Source organism: Thamnophis elegans, chromosome 2 (genome assembly GCF_009769535.1).
Source record: "Thamnophis elegans isolate rThaEle1 chromosome 2, rThaEle1.pri, whole genome shotgun sequence".
NCBI lineage: Eukaryota > Metazoa > Chordata > Lepidosauria > Squamata > Colubridae > Thamnophis > Thamnophis elegans.
The window spans coordinates 23,819,085-23,835,264 of NC_045542.1; positions in this window are offsets into that span (position 1 = coordinate 23,819,085).

The following is a 16,180-nucleotide window of genomic DNA, read 5'->3' on the forward strand; positions in this document are numbered from 1 at the left end:
GTGTATTGTATGTGCCACAACTTTCCATTGCAAATGTTGCACACATGCTTTGACATCACACCTAAACACACATGGCGTGTGCATTGTTCCCCAGGATGGCTGTGCTTATAGAAACCTGGATGGTCAACTTTCCCTCAGAGGTGTCAAGTTATTGTAATTATTGTAGCTGAAGCAATCCCCAAAGTAAATGACAGACATGTGACTAAGATAGTCTGAAGCCGCTGCTGCCCCGTCCCTTGCTCCAGAGCCATCAAAATATGGGGAAATCCCTTTCTCTACCTTTTGCCTCTTTTCTCTTCCTCACCATCTCACACCTGAGGAATTTTGCCTGAAGCTCCACAGCTGACACCTCTCAGGTGCCAGCCCACCAGGGCTGGTGCTTTCAAAGTGAGCAGCCAAGGGTGACAAATCATAAACTCAAGCAGTGCTACAGATGTTTTCCTAATATTTTACAAGGCAGAGAGCAGTGTTACTCGTAATTCAACAAGGTGTCTTTAGAGAGTGGAAAGAAAGCAGACCACGAAAGATCCCAAGTTTGCAGGTGCAGAAGAGAAATCTGCATGGTAAAGGGAAAACTGGAAGAAAATTGGGGTAAGGAGGCATGGCAAGAAAGAATAATGGCTATCCGAATCTGCTTCCAGCTATGTCATATCTTTTTCTCAGGTTTGCTTCTGTTCCTTCATCTTGACATATCCTGGTCAATTCTCAAGACCAAACTAGACAGGCGCAGTTTTCCATAGCCAGATTGTGTGTGTGTGTGTGTGTGTGTGTGTGTGTGTGTGTGTGTGTAAACCTGTGTTGTTCAACTTAGTCTCTGCAATGGTTGCCACCTGTGCCTCATTCTACGACTCTGGTGCACTGTAGTTACAGTGCAATATTGTAGGCAAACTCTGCCCTCAGTCTGGAGTTTGATCCTGATGGGGCTCGGCCTTCCATCCTTCTGAGCTCAGTAAAATGAGGGGCCAGGTTGTAATATGCTGACTCTGTAAACCTCTTAGAGAAGACTGTAAAGCACTGTGAAGCGGTATATAAGTACTATTGCTATTGTTAGGCTGTAGTTTCCCTTCCTCCTGTCTCCCAAGGTTTTTCTCATATCACACTGCATGTCCTCACTTCCCTATAGGTCTGAGCATAGTTGGGGTAAATCTGGGTTTCAGTTGTGCTTATGGTCTACTGGCTAAAATGTGCCAGTTATAACCCTTAACCCTATTGTGCCCTTATCAGGGAATATAGGCATGTCTAAAGCTGGCAAGTGGCTCAGTGGCTAAGATGCCGAGCTTGTTGATCAGAAGGTCGGCAATTCGGCAGTTTGAATCCCTAGCGCTGCGTAACAGAGTGAACTCTCATTATTTGTCCCAGCTTCTGCCAACCTAGCAGTTTGAAAGCATGTAAAAATGCAAGTAGAAAAATAGGAACCACCTTTGGTGGGAAGGTAACAGCGTTCCATGCACCTTTGACGTTTAGTCATGCCGGCCATATAACCACGGAGACGTCTTCGGCTTTGAAACGGAGATGACTACCGCCCCCTAGAGTCGGGAATGACTAGCCCATATGTGCGACGGGAACCTTTACCTTAAAGCTGGCATTGCCACCTTTCTTTAGTGAGCATTATGTGAAAAGCTAGGTTAACCAAACCACAATGGATGATGAAGGTCAACATTATTGGACCCAGCTGTAGATGATCATGAATTCATGTGTGTGTGTGTGTTTTGATTATCCGTTTTCAACCTTGGAGAGTGTGTCTGTGTGTGTGATTGATTATGCTCAAGCTAATAAACAGAAAAGTTAAATATCGTATATTTCATTCAAAACAGAAACATTCCAAGTGTAGCTTCTTGCTCTCCTTGATAAATTTCTGCTATAAGTCAAACCTTCTTAGCTTCTCTATACAATAAGACAATTTGACAATTTTCCTTGGCTGGGGAAGAAGAAAAAAAGGCTATGTGAGTCCAATCCTTTTTCCTCAAAGATAAGAGAAAAATTGAGAAAGTTTGGCAGGAGATGGAGGGAAGAGAAATGCGCCCCCCCCCCCACTTCTGCTAACCTGACAATTTCCCAATATAGCCCAGCTCTTTTTGAATTCTGATATCCCATGCAGCTAAATTTATTATGCCTCTGATTGGACTAGTCAGTAGTACCGATAGATAAATTTAGACCTTGACAGTAATAATTCAGGGGAGAAAGCTGCTCTTATAGCTAGCCCCATTTATTACTTCTCTTATTTCAAATGGTGATAAAATAGGGTGGATTCACTGAGGACCCGTCTATTCATCTCGCTAAAAGTGTTCCTGGATATCTGCCTCTTCGTCCAGCTTTCAGTGCAAGCCAAATTGCATTGGGCTATTAAGGGACATTTCTGAATAGTGGTCTATTGCTTCAACACAGCCCACTGTTTCATTTGGGATTGCTTCCATGCAATCCCAAATTTTGCTCCCATCCATACATCATTCAGTGAACCCTGGCTGAGACAGTATCTGCAGCAGAAGCTCTCTAATTACCAGTCTACAGCCTCTCTCTTTTTTAAACAAATGAGGTCAGATTTGCTCATCTAATGCAGGGGGTGGGGGAGAGGATCTCAAGCAGGGAGATCTCCTTTGGCCAGGACAAATCCTTTTCGTTAGAAATCGTACTTAAAGCAAAGTAATGCAGTCTCTCTGCATTGCTGCAGTGGTTCTCAGTTGTCCCCCTCCTTGTGTCCACTAGGATTTCGGCTTATACCAGGAAGTTGCAGTTGAATCAAGGCAAACCCAACCAGCTTAACAGTGAGGGATGTTGGGAGTTGTAGTTCAAAGGCGTTTATATAATTTACCTGCAACTGTGGGATGACACCTCGTAGGAAAGCACTGCACTTTTTCCAGGGGCTGCAGATTGTGTTCTTTATTCCTTAGAAGATCCATTGTTATCATAAGAGGGTAATAGCAATGGATGAGCTGCAGCCAAATTCTAGGCCTGCTGCTATTCAGGCAGTTCATTCAGGTATGCTGAAGTAACAAGATTAGTTGTACTGTGTGCAGTATTGATTGACAGCTTCAAATGACAGTGTCTAGAAGTATCAGCCTTTTTAGTGGAAAGGCATAATGTGATCAGCTACCCAGCCTGGCAATCCCCTGCTTTCTTACTATCTTCCTATCCATGCGCCACCTGGTGGCCGCTAACAACCAGTAACTGCTATTTATTGACCAAGTCACATCAAATTGATTAATACTTGACAATTAGTAAGCATGCACAGTAAATTCATAAAGTTTCCATGTAGGATAAAGTAGCAATAAATCCCAGGCACCTATAGTGTAGATTAACAATGTGTAAATACCTAGAGTATAAAATATCACCAGTTGTAAAAGAGTTTGTTAAATTCTAATTATGCTCCCTACTTTCTTTTTTCATCACATGTATATATTATTCTGTTGTTGCAGGATGCGAATGAATATGGTGTAAAATATATGTCCCGTTTTCAAGAAATTGGAGCCATTCTAGGAGACAATCTTTTGTATTTATTTTCTGTAATTAATGCTAAAGCTCACAGTATCTACTTGATAGGCCATAACTTAATGAGAGAGCACATGGTTTGCATGCAAAAGGTCTGAGATTCAGTCCTCACTGGGGAACTGGGGAAATAGTTGGGAATCCTGTCTATCCACGGTGAGTTTAGGCTTGGTTATGGCGCAAAAGGGTTGCCAAGGTTGGGACCCTTGCTACTTTCCAGCGGCAATCCCAAAACCTCTTTCTCATTTTCTTAAATAATAGTAACACCACATTATCAAAAGAGATGGGAAACTGAGGCTAATGCAAGCAGGATCAGAAAGAGGGGGGTGGGGAGAGAAGACACTTATCTCAGTTGCCTTTTATAGTCTACTGCTTTTAAAAGGTATACACAGAGCAGAGTTATAGCAAATCTGCAATATGTAGAAGACAGCCTTTTCTGCCTGGGGGACAAAATAGAATATTTTGGTAAGCAGATTGGGAACTGCTTTGCAGCAGCCTTGGAGTCTGCAGAGGGAAGCAACTCCACAGGGTTGTTGTAGTGAGGAAAACAAGAGAAGGAAGGAATATTAGATCTATTTTCCACCCTGAGTTACTTACAAAGTAATAAAGGTGAGATAAAAATCTAATAAATTAATATGACAACACATGTGAGGTGATGTCATCGCAAACACCAAAGATTATATACCAGTGTCAGATGTTTGGATGCAAGGTTATAAGCAGAACATCTAGTTAATAACATATTTACACATATTTGACATGATTATAGTTTGGTACAGATCCTCTTGTAAAATAGGACACTTGGTCAATTTAACATGACAGGTAAAAGGTCTTATGATGCAGCTAGGGATTACACCTGGACATAGGCTTAATAAGGCTATCAAAACAGCTTCTTGATGCCATCTAGCAGTCATTGGAATTTTTTTACAACCTAAACATTGTAGCCCTAAACCAGAGCTGTCAAACTCCTGGCCCGGATGCATCACGCGGTGGCCACACCCACCCCGGTTCAGCAAGGGGGAGGGAGTCATGATACGTCATGTGACGATGACATGACAACACGAGTTTGACACTCCAGTCCTAAACTGATAGCACACCATCAATCAATCAGAAATTCACTGATTTCTGCACCTGCAGTTCAGCAGGCCATGTGACCAATGCAGTCATAAAAATGCCCACAGTGTTCTCTTGATGATGCCTCATACAGCTTTCCTGCTGGTACCTCCTGGTGAAATGAGAAAAAGGGGCTAGAAGAGAAGATCTCCTCTGCTCTTTTGCTTGTTAGTCATCCATTAATTTGTTAACTTCCATTAACCCGGAGATCATTTTGCATACAAGAAAGAGCACAAAGGGGAAAGAGAAGTCCTAGGACCTAGGAAGTACAGGCAGCTGCTTTGTGGGAAAGATGCCTTTCCAACATTTTACTCAGGGTCTGGACTTGCAGTACTTGCCTGTAATTTTTGAAAAACTGAATTATGGGCTCCCAGTAAGGATGATTACTAATGTGTCCCAATTTTTACACTTGGAAAGTTATCACGGCCTGTGAAGACTGTGGAGCTCAACTGACTTTATTCCTTGGGAAAATTCTCTAAGGGGGGGGGGGTTAAAATTAAACGTCTAGCAGGTGTGGCAGAAAGCAAAGCAGAGCCTGACTGCTAGATGACAGCAAAGAGATACAAAAACCTTTACTCAAAGTCTTTGCTGCCATCTGGTGAGTATCTGACTCTTTGTGGCCCAACTACAGAGCCCTCCTAAGCTCTTTTTCTTTTTAGGAGTAGATCAACCACTTATGCCAATTCCAAAGCATTCTCAGAAATAAAAACAGGAAAATGAGATATTTTAGGAAATATTAAAAGGGAGGCAGAAACTCAGTTCCCACTTTTATTAATGGGCCATTAAGGCTTGGGTCAGTCTATTCTACATAATAAAGATCTACCTCCTTCAAGCAGAGCCATAGTAGGAATTGCCCAAAGCCCTTTCATTACATCATCACCCAGCAAGGCTCAGCCAAACTTGGGAGTCAAAACGCAACCTACAAAGTTGCTCCTGCATGGCCCCATGGGAGTCTGACAACCAATCAGAATACAAACTCAAATCCAAAAGGCCAGAGAGGGCATAAAACTCAGACACTCTCAGCATCTCTTCCCATTTTTCCCAGCATCTCAAAGCATGTGGTCCTGCCCAGCACCATTAAACCATCTTTCCAAGCATGTGTCCATGTTTCCAGTGTCTCTCCCCACTTGGAACTGAATCCAGATGGACATTTCTTCCAACATTTCCCTGCAGATATTCACAATGGTAAACAGAGATGATCACTGGTGAGGCTGCAAAACCCAGAATCCTGACTCAGCATTGAAGGCCAACAAGTTAATTAGTGGAACTCTGGAAATTGGATCCTTTGAAATTGATTTTGAATGTGAACAAGTACAGTGAGTTCTGTCATGCCTCCAGCTGTTGCTCTCTTAAGGCAGTTCCCCAAAGGATCGTTCAGACTGCTTTTTAATCTACAAGTTTTATTTTTAAATGCCCATAGTTGCCTCTGTAAAATGGTTATTTGCTTATTTGGGGATTTCAATTACTTTCGTTAAAGATTGATTGTTTCATAGGGAAGGACCATGACCAAACGGTGTCCTTTATCATATCTACTAGTTTAGACTAGTAGCACGTGTAAAGAAGTGAAGATCAAGATGCAAAGTGAGAATAAGCGATAGAGAAAGAAATAAAATGAAAGACTCTTCAACATACACAGCCATTATGTACTATTCTGTATTTACAAAAATGGAAATAACATTGGGGAGGGATGAATGTTTAGGACAATTGTGGGTCTGTTTGCCAGGGGTTAACATGAGACAAACAATCCAACTCAGAAATTTTGGAAGAGCTGCAAGGCTCTTTGGCCACCTTCAGTGCTCCGTTTTAGTCTATTTCTGGACCCTAACCCAAATCAGGGCCAGGAGATTAGAGAATGACAGATTTGCCTAGATATACCTGGATCTTAAGAGTTTCCTGAAATCAGGCTATGGGAACTGGGTTCTGGGGGAAACAACCTTTTCAATTGGTGCTTATTTTTAGGGTTGCACATACTTAAAAATATACTTAAAAATGGTTCAGAAGAAGGGCTTCAGAAGGCATAAGCATAGTTCCTGTTTAAAAACCTTACAACTTATTTTTCAGGTTTGGATGGCGACCTGAGGACAGATGTGGCTGCTTAAAAGAGTTGCTGTACTTATGCTCCCAAGCCTCCCATGATCTTTGAAGGACTTCTGCCAAAATATTTTAAGCATATAGTGTCCTACTTATTTAGGGAAGCCTTTATGTGTTTTTAAGTACTTTAATTCATTTCTACTCTAATTTTGTTTTACAACTATTGTCTCTTGAGTTTTGTTTTATTATTGTTCTACCTGTGTTGTGTTGTAAACTATCAAGATCATGGTGACTAATATACCATAATTAACTATTTTAGCCTTGATTCCTATCCCTAACTGTCAGCAAATCTATAAATGCATTAGGTAATATATAACTATTTAAAGCTAACGTAGTATCTAGTGCCCATAAGCTTTACAGTTATAGAATTGTTATGTGTAGAATCTTGCAATAATTTATTTTAGACAACTGTGTGTGTGTATTTCTGCCAATTATTGTCATCTGACTTTTGCTTTTAATAAATCTTTGGAAGCTTTAGTGAAAAAAAAATCTCAGTGACTTTTTTAAGCTTAGCATTATTTGGAGGTATTCACACATGTATGAGAGTGAAAGGGGGAAAAACACAAGTAGAAACCAATTTTTAAGGCTAGAGTACTAAATGCAGATTAAGATGCATGAGGCATTTCCACCCCCTGCAAACCGCTTTAGTAGGGGATTTGCTTAGTTGTACTATATTTGCATTGATGAATGTGACACAACCACCTGTACTTGTGTGTTATGTTGCATTACAGAGAAACGTTTTGGCCACCAGATGGCACTACAGGAAAAGCTCAGCACATAGTATGCAGAGGCCTTCTGAGCTACAGATGTCACCTACTCTTCAAGTAGAAGTGAATTTAGGGAAGAACCTCAGATTGTGCAACTGTTGTGCCTTGATTTTTGTTGTTTTGTTATTATAATCACTTGTTATTGTGATACTGGGTCTGCTTGGGGGAGTATAACCCCATCTAGAACTAGAGATGGGAAAATCTGTAGATCCAGGAGGCCTTAAAATCCACAGCCACTGGATCTTACTAGAGATAATTTTCAGTCTATTTCTCAAATCTGGAGATTCTGAAACAGCTAAAATCATGGTTGTCCCAAAGGTGTCTCCCCTCCTAGAAGAATAATATTTTGGGAAATATTAAAAAGACAAAATATTATATTTCCCCAAAGGGAGAAATGGAGAGACATACTCAGTCTTTCTCTCAGTCTTCCTGCCCAGCAGATATTTTGTGCTCATTAAGAAAGATTGGGCCAGATTATCTACAAAACAAAAGACCTTCAGCTTCAGGGTGATGGGATTAAGAAGAACAGGACATGACCCTTCTGGACATAATTGGATTAACCCACTACCTATTTAGCACACATAGCTCACTACATTGCACAATCTCCTAAGTGCATTTCAGACATTGCACAACCCCACCTCCCCTGAAACTTATAACAAGCCATGTCCTCATCAAACCAATTCGCCAGCTGACCCAGGACGACTGTTGGTTCTGTTCATCATTAAATCATCTTTCCAATCAGCCTCCATGTTGTTTCCAGCATTTTCCTCCCAGCTTGGAACTGAACCAGATAGATTTTTCTTCCAACAGGTGTTTTTTTCCCCAAAGGCAACTGGACTTTCTTGCCTTTTAAAAAAAAACATTTCATGTCTTTCTTATCTGAACTGAAGAAGGTTTCTGGATGAGAAGTGAAATGTTTTCAAAGTGGAGGGAAAAAGCCCAGTTGGCTTTTGGAGAAAAAAAAAAAACACTTTAGGATGCGTCTACCATGTTTCTCCAAAAAGAAGGCCAGGTCTTATTTTCTTTTCACCCCTGAAAAAACAGCAATGCCTCCTTTTTGGAAGGTTCTGATTAGGGACTCACTTCGCAATGGTGGCGCCAACAGCCCTGCCCAGAAGGAGCCCGCTGCTGGCCCACTTCTTCTGTGACCTCTTGCCGCCACTCTCACGCATCGATCCAGAGCTCTGTTATTATCTGCAGATGCCTTCGGTCAGGCACCTGAAGATGAAACAGAGGTCGGGGTGATGCGTGGAGTGGTGGCAAACGGCTGCAGAAGAAGTGGCCGCAGAAGACGGGATGTGCAAGGACTGGTAAGTAAGGCAGCTCCACCCACCATCCCCACTCTAGCTAATTTTATACCTGTGTGCCTCGCTCCACCCCAACCCCTGGGTGGGCAGGGTCTTCATTAGGGTTAATGTTGTGGGTGGGCCTTAATTTGATCACATGAGCTCAAAAAACGTGATAGGGCTTCTTTTCAAAGTGGGTTGTCTTTTTGGAGAAACACAGTATTTCTCCCCATCCAAAACCATAGAGCCTCCAGACAGAGCCAGACCTTTGACTGAAATCCAGGGGGAGCCCCTGTAAACCAGTAAATGGGGCTGGGCCCAGTTATTTTGCTCTCAGGAAGACACTAAGTGAGCTGGGTTATTTGGCTATTTGAGGAAAAATAAATCCTGCAGTGCACCCCTACTCTGGCAGTAAATACGTAATGATAACCAAATAATTAATCATTTGTATTTTTTCCTATAATCATAAAGTTAAACATTTGCTTTTATGTGGCTTTTGACTTTAGTGTAAAAGCCACTAGAATATTCCTGAGATGCTGGGCTTCAGTCTCTTGGACCCAACCTCATTTTTTCTTGGAGATAATCAAAATCCTCTCTTTTGAAGATCATTATGTGAATCTGGTTCTTCTCACTTCTTCCTCCCCTGGATGTTACCCATTCAAGGAAAACATGTTGACTTTTTCCTCATGTATCAATTACCTTCATTTCCTCAACTACCCATGTTTTCCCCAAAATAATAAGTCTTATTTTCTGTTGGGCCCCAAAATAAGCACCAGGTCTTATTTTCAGGGGATGTCTTACCCGCTTACCTTAGGACCACCAGAGCCAGGCCTCCCATGCCCCGACACCTCTCACGCCGCTGCCCAACTTCTTCTGCAGCTGCTCGCAGCCAGATGCCATGTGGCACATTGTCCCAGTGCCACCGCTATTGGAAGGATGCTGCATGGCTCATCATGCCAGTGCCGCTTACAGCAGGAGGCCACACAGCACATCTCAGCGGTGCCGCCACTTGCAGCAGGAGGCTCTGTGGTGTGGTGTGCTATTGTGTGTGCAAGTGCTGCTGTGAGCAGTGGCACCAGCACGATGCACCTCGTGGCATCTGGCCATGAGCAGCTCCAAGTGGCCGCAGAAGTCAGGCAGCAGCGCCACAAGCATCAGGGTGTAGGATGCCTGGCTGTGGCGGTCCTAAGGTAAATGGGTATGAGGTGCATGTGACAGTTCTACCCCCCACCCCTACTCTAGCTTGATTTTTACGCATGCACTTCACCCCACCTCGTACAACCAGAGCAGTAATTGTATCCTACTTTCTTCACTACCGGTTCGGTAGTGGAAGTGTGCACCCACATGCCTGTCTGGGCATGTGCAGAACCTTCTGCGCATGACATCTGGGTGGGTGGGCGGAGCCTCGCACTGCCGCCACTACCAGTTTGCCCAAACTGGTGTGAACTGGCAGAATACCACCTCCGAACCAGAGAGTGAGACAGAATGGGCAGGATCTTAACTAGGGCTTATTTTTGGGATAGATCGTATTTTTAGGGAAACACCGTATTTTGTCCCTGTTGGGGTAGAATGCTTCTTACCCTGAAAAGGAATTGTACAATGGGGAAGTAAATGGGGAAGTATGCTACATACCCAGATTCTTTGCTGAAATTCCTTCTTTTTGCTGTGCTTGCAAAAAAGCACAGACTAATGATAAAGGGCCATGCTCTTTGTTTCAGCTTGCATAGTTTTTTATTAGCCTCCCAGAGATTATTTCTGCCATGAATAGGGAGTATTCCGCCTTCCAATGAAGGTCATGTCCTCTCTAGGGAAATTTGAGGTGTGTGTATATGTAATATCCCAGACATTTTATACATATATATGCTCACTGGCATTATGAGAATCCTTTAAAAAAAATAAATTATCATGTTTGGAAGAGATTATTTGTAGAAAAGCACATTTCATATAATGAAATTTAATGATACACATGCATGCAAGTATACACTTCCTGGCTTTAAGCATTCTCCCACATATCACAACATTTTTATGAGATTTTTAAGAAAGATCATTGGCTTTTTTTCTGCAATCTTATAAAGTCACTGAAATCTTCAGATGATTTTGCATTTTAAAAAAATATGGAGGCCAGGGCAGCTATCATCTGAGTGTCATATTCCTTATCCATTCTATGTCATTGTATTCCTAGTATATCGATATAAGGATTTTGGAGCAGAATAATCTTTGAAAATCTGGAATTCCACTGGTGCCATGTGCAATAATTTGGCTCCTGTCATTCTAGGCAGCAAGAACATCCAACAATAATTTGGTGCCAACTGCATTTCCAGGTGTACGGTAGTTGAAAGGGTTGGTTTTGGTTTACCTAGTGAGGAGTTATAAGTAGGGGTTCCTAGGCCAGAGACTTTATTACTTTGAACTACTTTAAAATAGGTTAAATAGGGACAAAGCCTTTGCAGCAATGGCTCCTACCTTGCAGAACTCCCTATCCTTACATATCATCATCCTGGAATTGTTGGGGAAAAGTTGTGATGCAAATTAGGCCCAAAGTTCATCTTTGGTGTCCTCCCTTACCTTTTCTTATTGGTATTTTACATATAAGGAAGCAGGGTTTTTCCCCTCTTCCATCACTCTATGGGGGAAATCCATGCAATGTTTCTTCCCTGAAGAGAATTCATAACAACCTATCCCACCTCAGAAATCAAACCAGACCATACAGAGAAGGAATTGTGATCAGTGTGGAAATGTAGCATGTACCAACTGCACTGATGATGTAATCAATTTTAGGTAATGAAATGTCTGCAAACAGAGAGCAATAAAGACCCCACAATCTAGCACATGGGCGTCAAACTTATGGCATGTTGCCGTCAAATTGCCTTTTCTCATCCTTTTTCCCCTTCATGGTGCTGAGGTGATGGTGCATCTGGCCTGCGGGCCGCCAGTTTGACATCCCTGAGTAGCACATACTATACAGGGATACCAAAGCTGCTACTTTGATTTGAGAGTGCTCTCCAGTGGTGGGATTCAAAAACTTTTACGACCAGTTATGTGGGCATAGCTTGGTGGGCATGGCGTGGCTTGGACATGGCAGCGGTAGGATACTGCAAAATCCCCATTCCCTCCTCATTCCTGGGGGAAGAATACTGTAAAATCTCCATTTCCACCCCACTCCAGGGTAAAGATACTGTAAAATCCCCATTCCCTCCCCACCCCACTAACCTGATTCTAGCGCCGTTCTCCAGTGCAAGGTAACAGAAGACCCAGCTGATCAGCTGGGGCTCCAATCAGCTGGGACTCGGGAGGCAGAGAATAGATGGGGGCGGGGCCACCCAGAGATGGTACTTGCCGGTTCTTAGTACTCCAAATTTCGGCTACCAGTTCACCAGAATCTGTCAGAACTGGCTGAATACCACCTCTGGTGCTCTCTTGCTCTCTCTGCTTTTGATAAGTTTATTTTTTTCCCTTCAGTATAAAAAAATTGCAATCTGTTCCCATTTCTGGCTGCTGCACTCACAGGAACTACTGAGAGAAAGCACAAAGAGCACTTGACCCTAAGCAAGTGCGAGAAAGGGAAGCCAAGCTCGGAATTTCCCTGACTCACAGCCAGAGATACACAGACTGGTGTTTCAAGTTCTGTTTAATTTGAAGGTTATATATTGATCTTGTTACTACCCAACAATCAGGAAAGGATGACTCTAAAATGGGAGTAGGGCAGTCCACTCAGAAAACTGCTTCCATAGAACTGCAGTCATCAGCTATTATCCCCCAGATGCTATTAGCTAATAGCTATCAATGCTATGCTACTGACCTGCAAATCTATCAGTTATTCCCAGCCAGCATGATGGAAAGTGAGTTTAGATGGATGTTAGAGGCCACAATATTTGGCTAAAAGCAATCACAGAAGGAAGGGAAAGGAGAATTTTAAAAAATGAACAATGGGATTAAACTAAGTTTCAGTTCCAGAAAAGCGAAAGATCACCGGCAACTGTACAATGTCAATTGCACAAGGGCACATTCAGTAAAGCAAACAGCTAAATTTTCATAACAACTACGCTTTATCAGTTGGTCAAATTCTCTAGGTCAAGGCTACCTTCCATATCTAAACAGCAACAAAGTATATGAGATATAACCATATCCAGACAGTATTGAGGGGTTTAAAAAAAAGAAGGGGGTGGGAGAGTGAATAAAAGACAATAGATCCTGTACTGAAAAGTAACCATTTATTAGAACCGATACAAGAAATATGAAAGAGTGGAGATGAGGAATATGGGGTTGTTTGTAACATGTCAAGTTGTACAACAAAGAGCTCATTTTAAAAATTATTTTCACACTTTAAAAATCAGCATAACCTACTTTAGAATCAAAAGGCTTGGCTAAAATGTTACCCCCAAGGAAGTCTAACACAAATGCACAGACACACCCATTAGCCAAAAGTTCGACATTCTGTTGTGGAGAGCAGCATATATTGCTGGGCGGGGAGGGGAAAAGTTACACACCATCTTTCTCTTTTTCATCAGGAGTTTAATACTGATCATGGGGAATCTGGATATATTTCATTTCTGTAAACAGCACCAGGGGCATTAAACCTCCAAGGCCTTTTCGCACATTCTGTGCATGATTGGGCTTGTGTTTTCACCTGGATCCAAATCTATGAATCTTCCAGACTGTTTGTTGCAAGCAAAAGCTGCAACTTGATATACTTTTGCAAATGATTCAAAGCGTTGCATGAAGAATTGTGGCATTGACCCACAGTGAACAATTCATGCAATCTTATCTGTCAGAGACACAGTTGGATTCAAGCAATCAAAAAGCTCAGTCAAAAGCAGAGCAGTTCCTTAAGCCAATTCTCTTTCATTTCTCAGAAGGGAAGAAATCTGAATGTTTGCTTTTGAAGCAGTGGAATGAGGTATTATAGCAATAGCAATAGCAGTAGACTTATATACCGCTTCATAGGCCTTTCAGGCCTCTCTAAGCGGTTTACAGAGAGTCAGCATATTGCCCCCAACAATCTGGGTCCTCATTTTACCCACCTCGGAAGGATGGAAGGCTGAGTCAACCCTGAGCCGGTGAGATTTGAACCGCTGACCTGCTGATCTAGCAGTAGCCTGCAGTGCTGCATTTAACCACTGCGCCACCTTGGCTCTTATCTCAGATGTCCCTTGTCCACTAGAAAACTTGCAGAGAAAAGAAAAGAAAGCGAAAGAGACAGAAAACCAAAGAAAAAGATCTATGAGCCAAAAGTGAACCAATTTTGTCATAGGGCTAAATGCCAAATTGCATAAAACTATAGTTCTGGCAAAAATGATAGGTAGTAGGTCATGTGAAACAAAGAAAAGGCAGCAGTGGTATAGAGATTCTGAGATAATTCAAATTGTGCTGGCGGGGTGATTTCTCCCCTCTTCCTCTTCCTGCTGATGGGAGGAGACAAAAATCATTAGAGCCCATACAGCCGAGAAGATTTAAATGCCACCTGGGTAAAAATTAAATAGTTAATCAAAAATTAATGAGTTTAATTAACACAAAATTAATTGTCTTTGTATTTTAATCCACGCTTAGGTGACCGAGGATAACAATTCATGTTTGATAGCCTCTTAAGAAAGTGTTGTATCAGAAAACTGTACCTACATAATTGAAGTCTTACCATAAATTTAAATTCTGATAAATTCAGAGAGTGGTCATCAGTTGAAAATGTGCAATTTAAACAGATACACAGAAAACTAAGATTCAAACCTCCCAATGTATCATACACATATGGCCCATCCCCACAACTTCCAAATACAAGAAGACACAAAAAAGCTGACACCAAAAAGCATTTTTTTTGTGTGTGCCATTGAAACATTTACACCAGGAGCCAAAAAGTGAGGAGGTGGAATCAGTTTAGAAGCCACCTAAATGCAGCATGAATGGCTTAGAAATCCTGGAAATTCAGAACTAGCTGGCTAGTTCTACTACACTAAGAAAGACAAACTTAACATGATCTTCAGGTAAAGTTGAAACTTTTTTTTCCTTTAAAAAAATTTGGGCATTCTTTCTTCATGGTTTAAAAGGAACTCTTGCCTTTAAAAAAGAGCTGTTGAATAGGGTTACACCATCAAGGGTCACATTGTGGAACTTACTAAAGCTGTTGCTGTACTTAGGGTACATTTCTGCCAGTAGAGAAAACTAATGTTTTAGCATTTCAAACTGCAGTAGCTAAAGCAATACTTCAAGTGTCAAGTTGCCCTATTTTTGCTTCATTTAAGTTTGACAAAGAACTCTAAGAACCTTTCAGATATTCATCAAATTTGCCAAATGATGAAAGGGTCCTGTGTGTGCTATTTTAAATTAATGGTGCATCCAAAATAAAATTTAAAATTGTGTAGTTTGTGGAAGTGGAGGAAGGCCAAGAATGTATACTTTATTCAATTCTCCCCTCATGGCAACAAATCAGTTACATGCCTGCATGCAACAGGCTGTACGAGAGTTGGCATTTATAACATACTTGCAAAAGTCCATCTCAAAATCCCAGCAAATACTTGGAAAGAGAAATGTCTTTTTTTTTCTTTCACTAATGGCATTGCTACCAACATCCTAAAATGCCTTTTTCTTTTTAGCCTGACACACAAGTCCTTGTAATAAGTCTTCCTTATTAACTCTGTAAAAATTTCTATTAGCAGCTGCTGGTGAAAAAGGTAACTTTTAGGCTGGTAGGAAAGAAAGGTGTACTCAAGGCTGTCTTAAGCTTCCCCTCCAATACATTTGAGAATAAAAATAAGGGCAAAATCGGTGAGGTAGCAGGACTTTAATACCTAAATGTTATCAGAGTTGATTCCTCAACACTTTATGAAATGTCTCTTATTTAGCCTGCAATTCAACTTGATTCTGGCTCACCCAATGAACTTAGCTGGTAAGAGGCAATGCCAGCCAAAATACCTGAAAAAGATATGGGCTGGAAAGCCAATAACCTAGTTAGTAACAGCAGAGACTTTCTCCATCTTAGACTTGACTACAGGATTGCAGCACAGAAAGGAATGGAAGACTATCAATCATCCACAGCACTTGCTCCAGGTTCAATACTCCTCCAACACCACTTTGCCCACTTTCACAAAATACAGACAATGCAGAGATAAATACTGAGGCATGGGTGAAATCTCCAGGAGTGATTTAGAGCATCATCATGGCAATGTAATAATGAGGACAAATTATAGCACCTCAGTGATGGCTGAAATTTGTTATATGATGCTGTAAATCATGAGGGCCAGTGCTTGAGGGGAAGAAAACAAACCATTATTAAAGGTATATATAGCCTTTAAAGGGGAGGCAAGGTTCTGAGGCAAATATAGTCTTCAACTTAATGGAGTCTGCTCATTACATGATGACTGTAAAGCAAGCCACCCACATGACTAACCCAATTTTAAGATATTTTTCTAAATGCAATGGTCTTTAAGGAACCAATCAATTGCTATGGGCCAA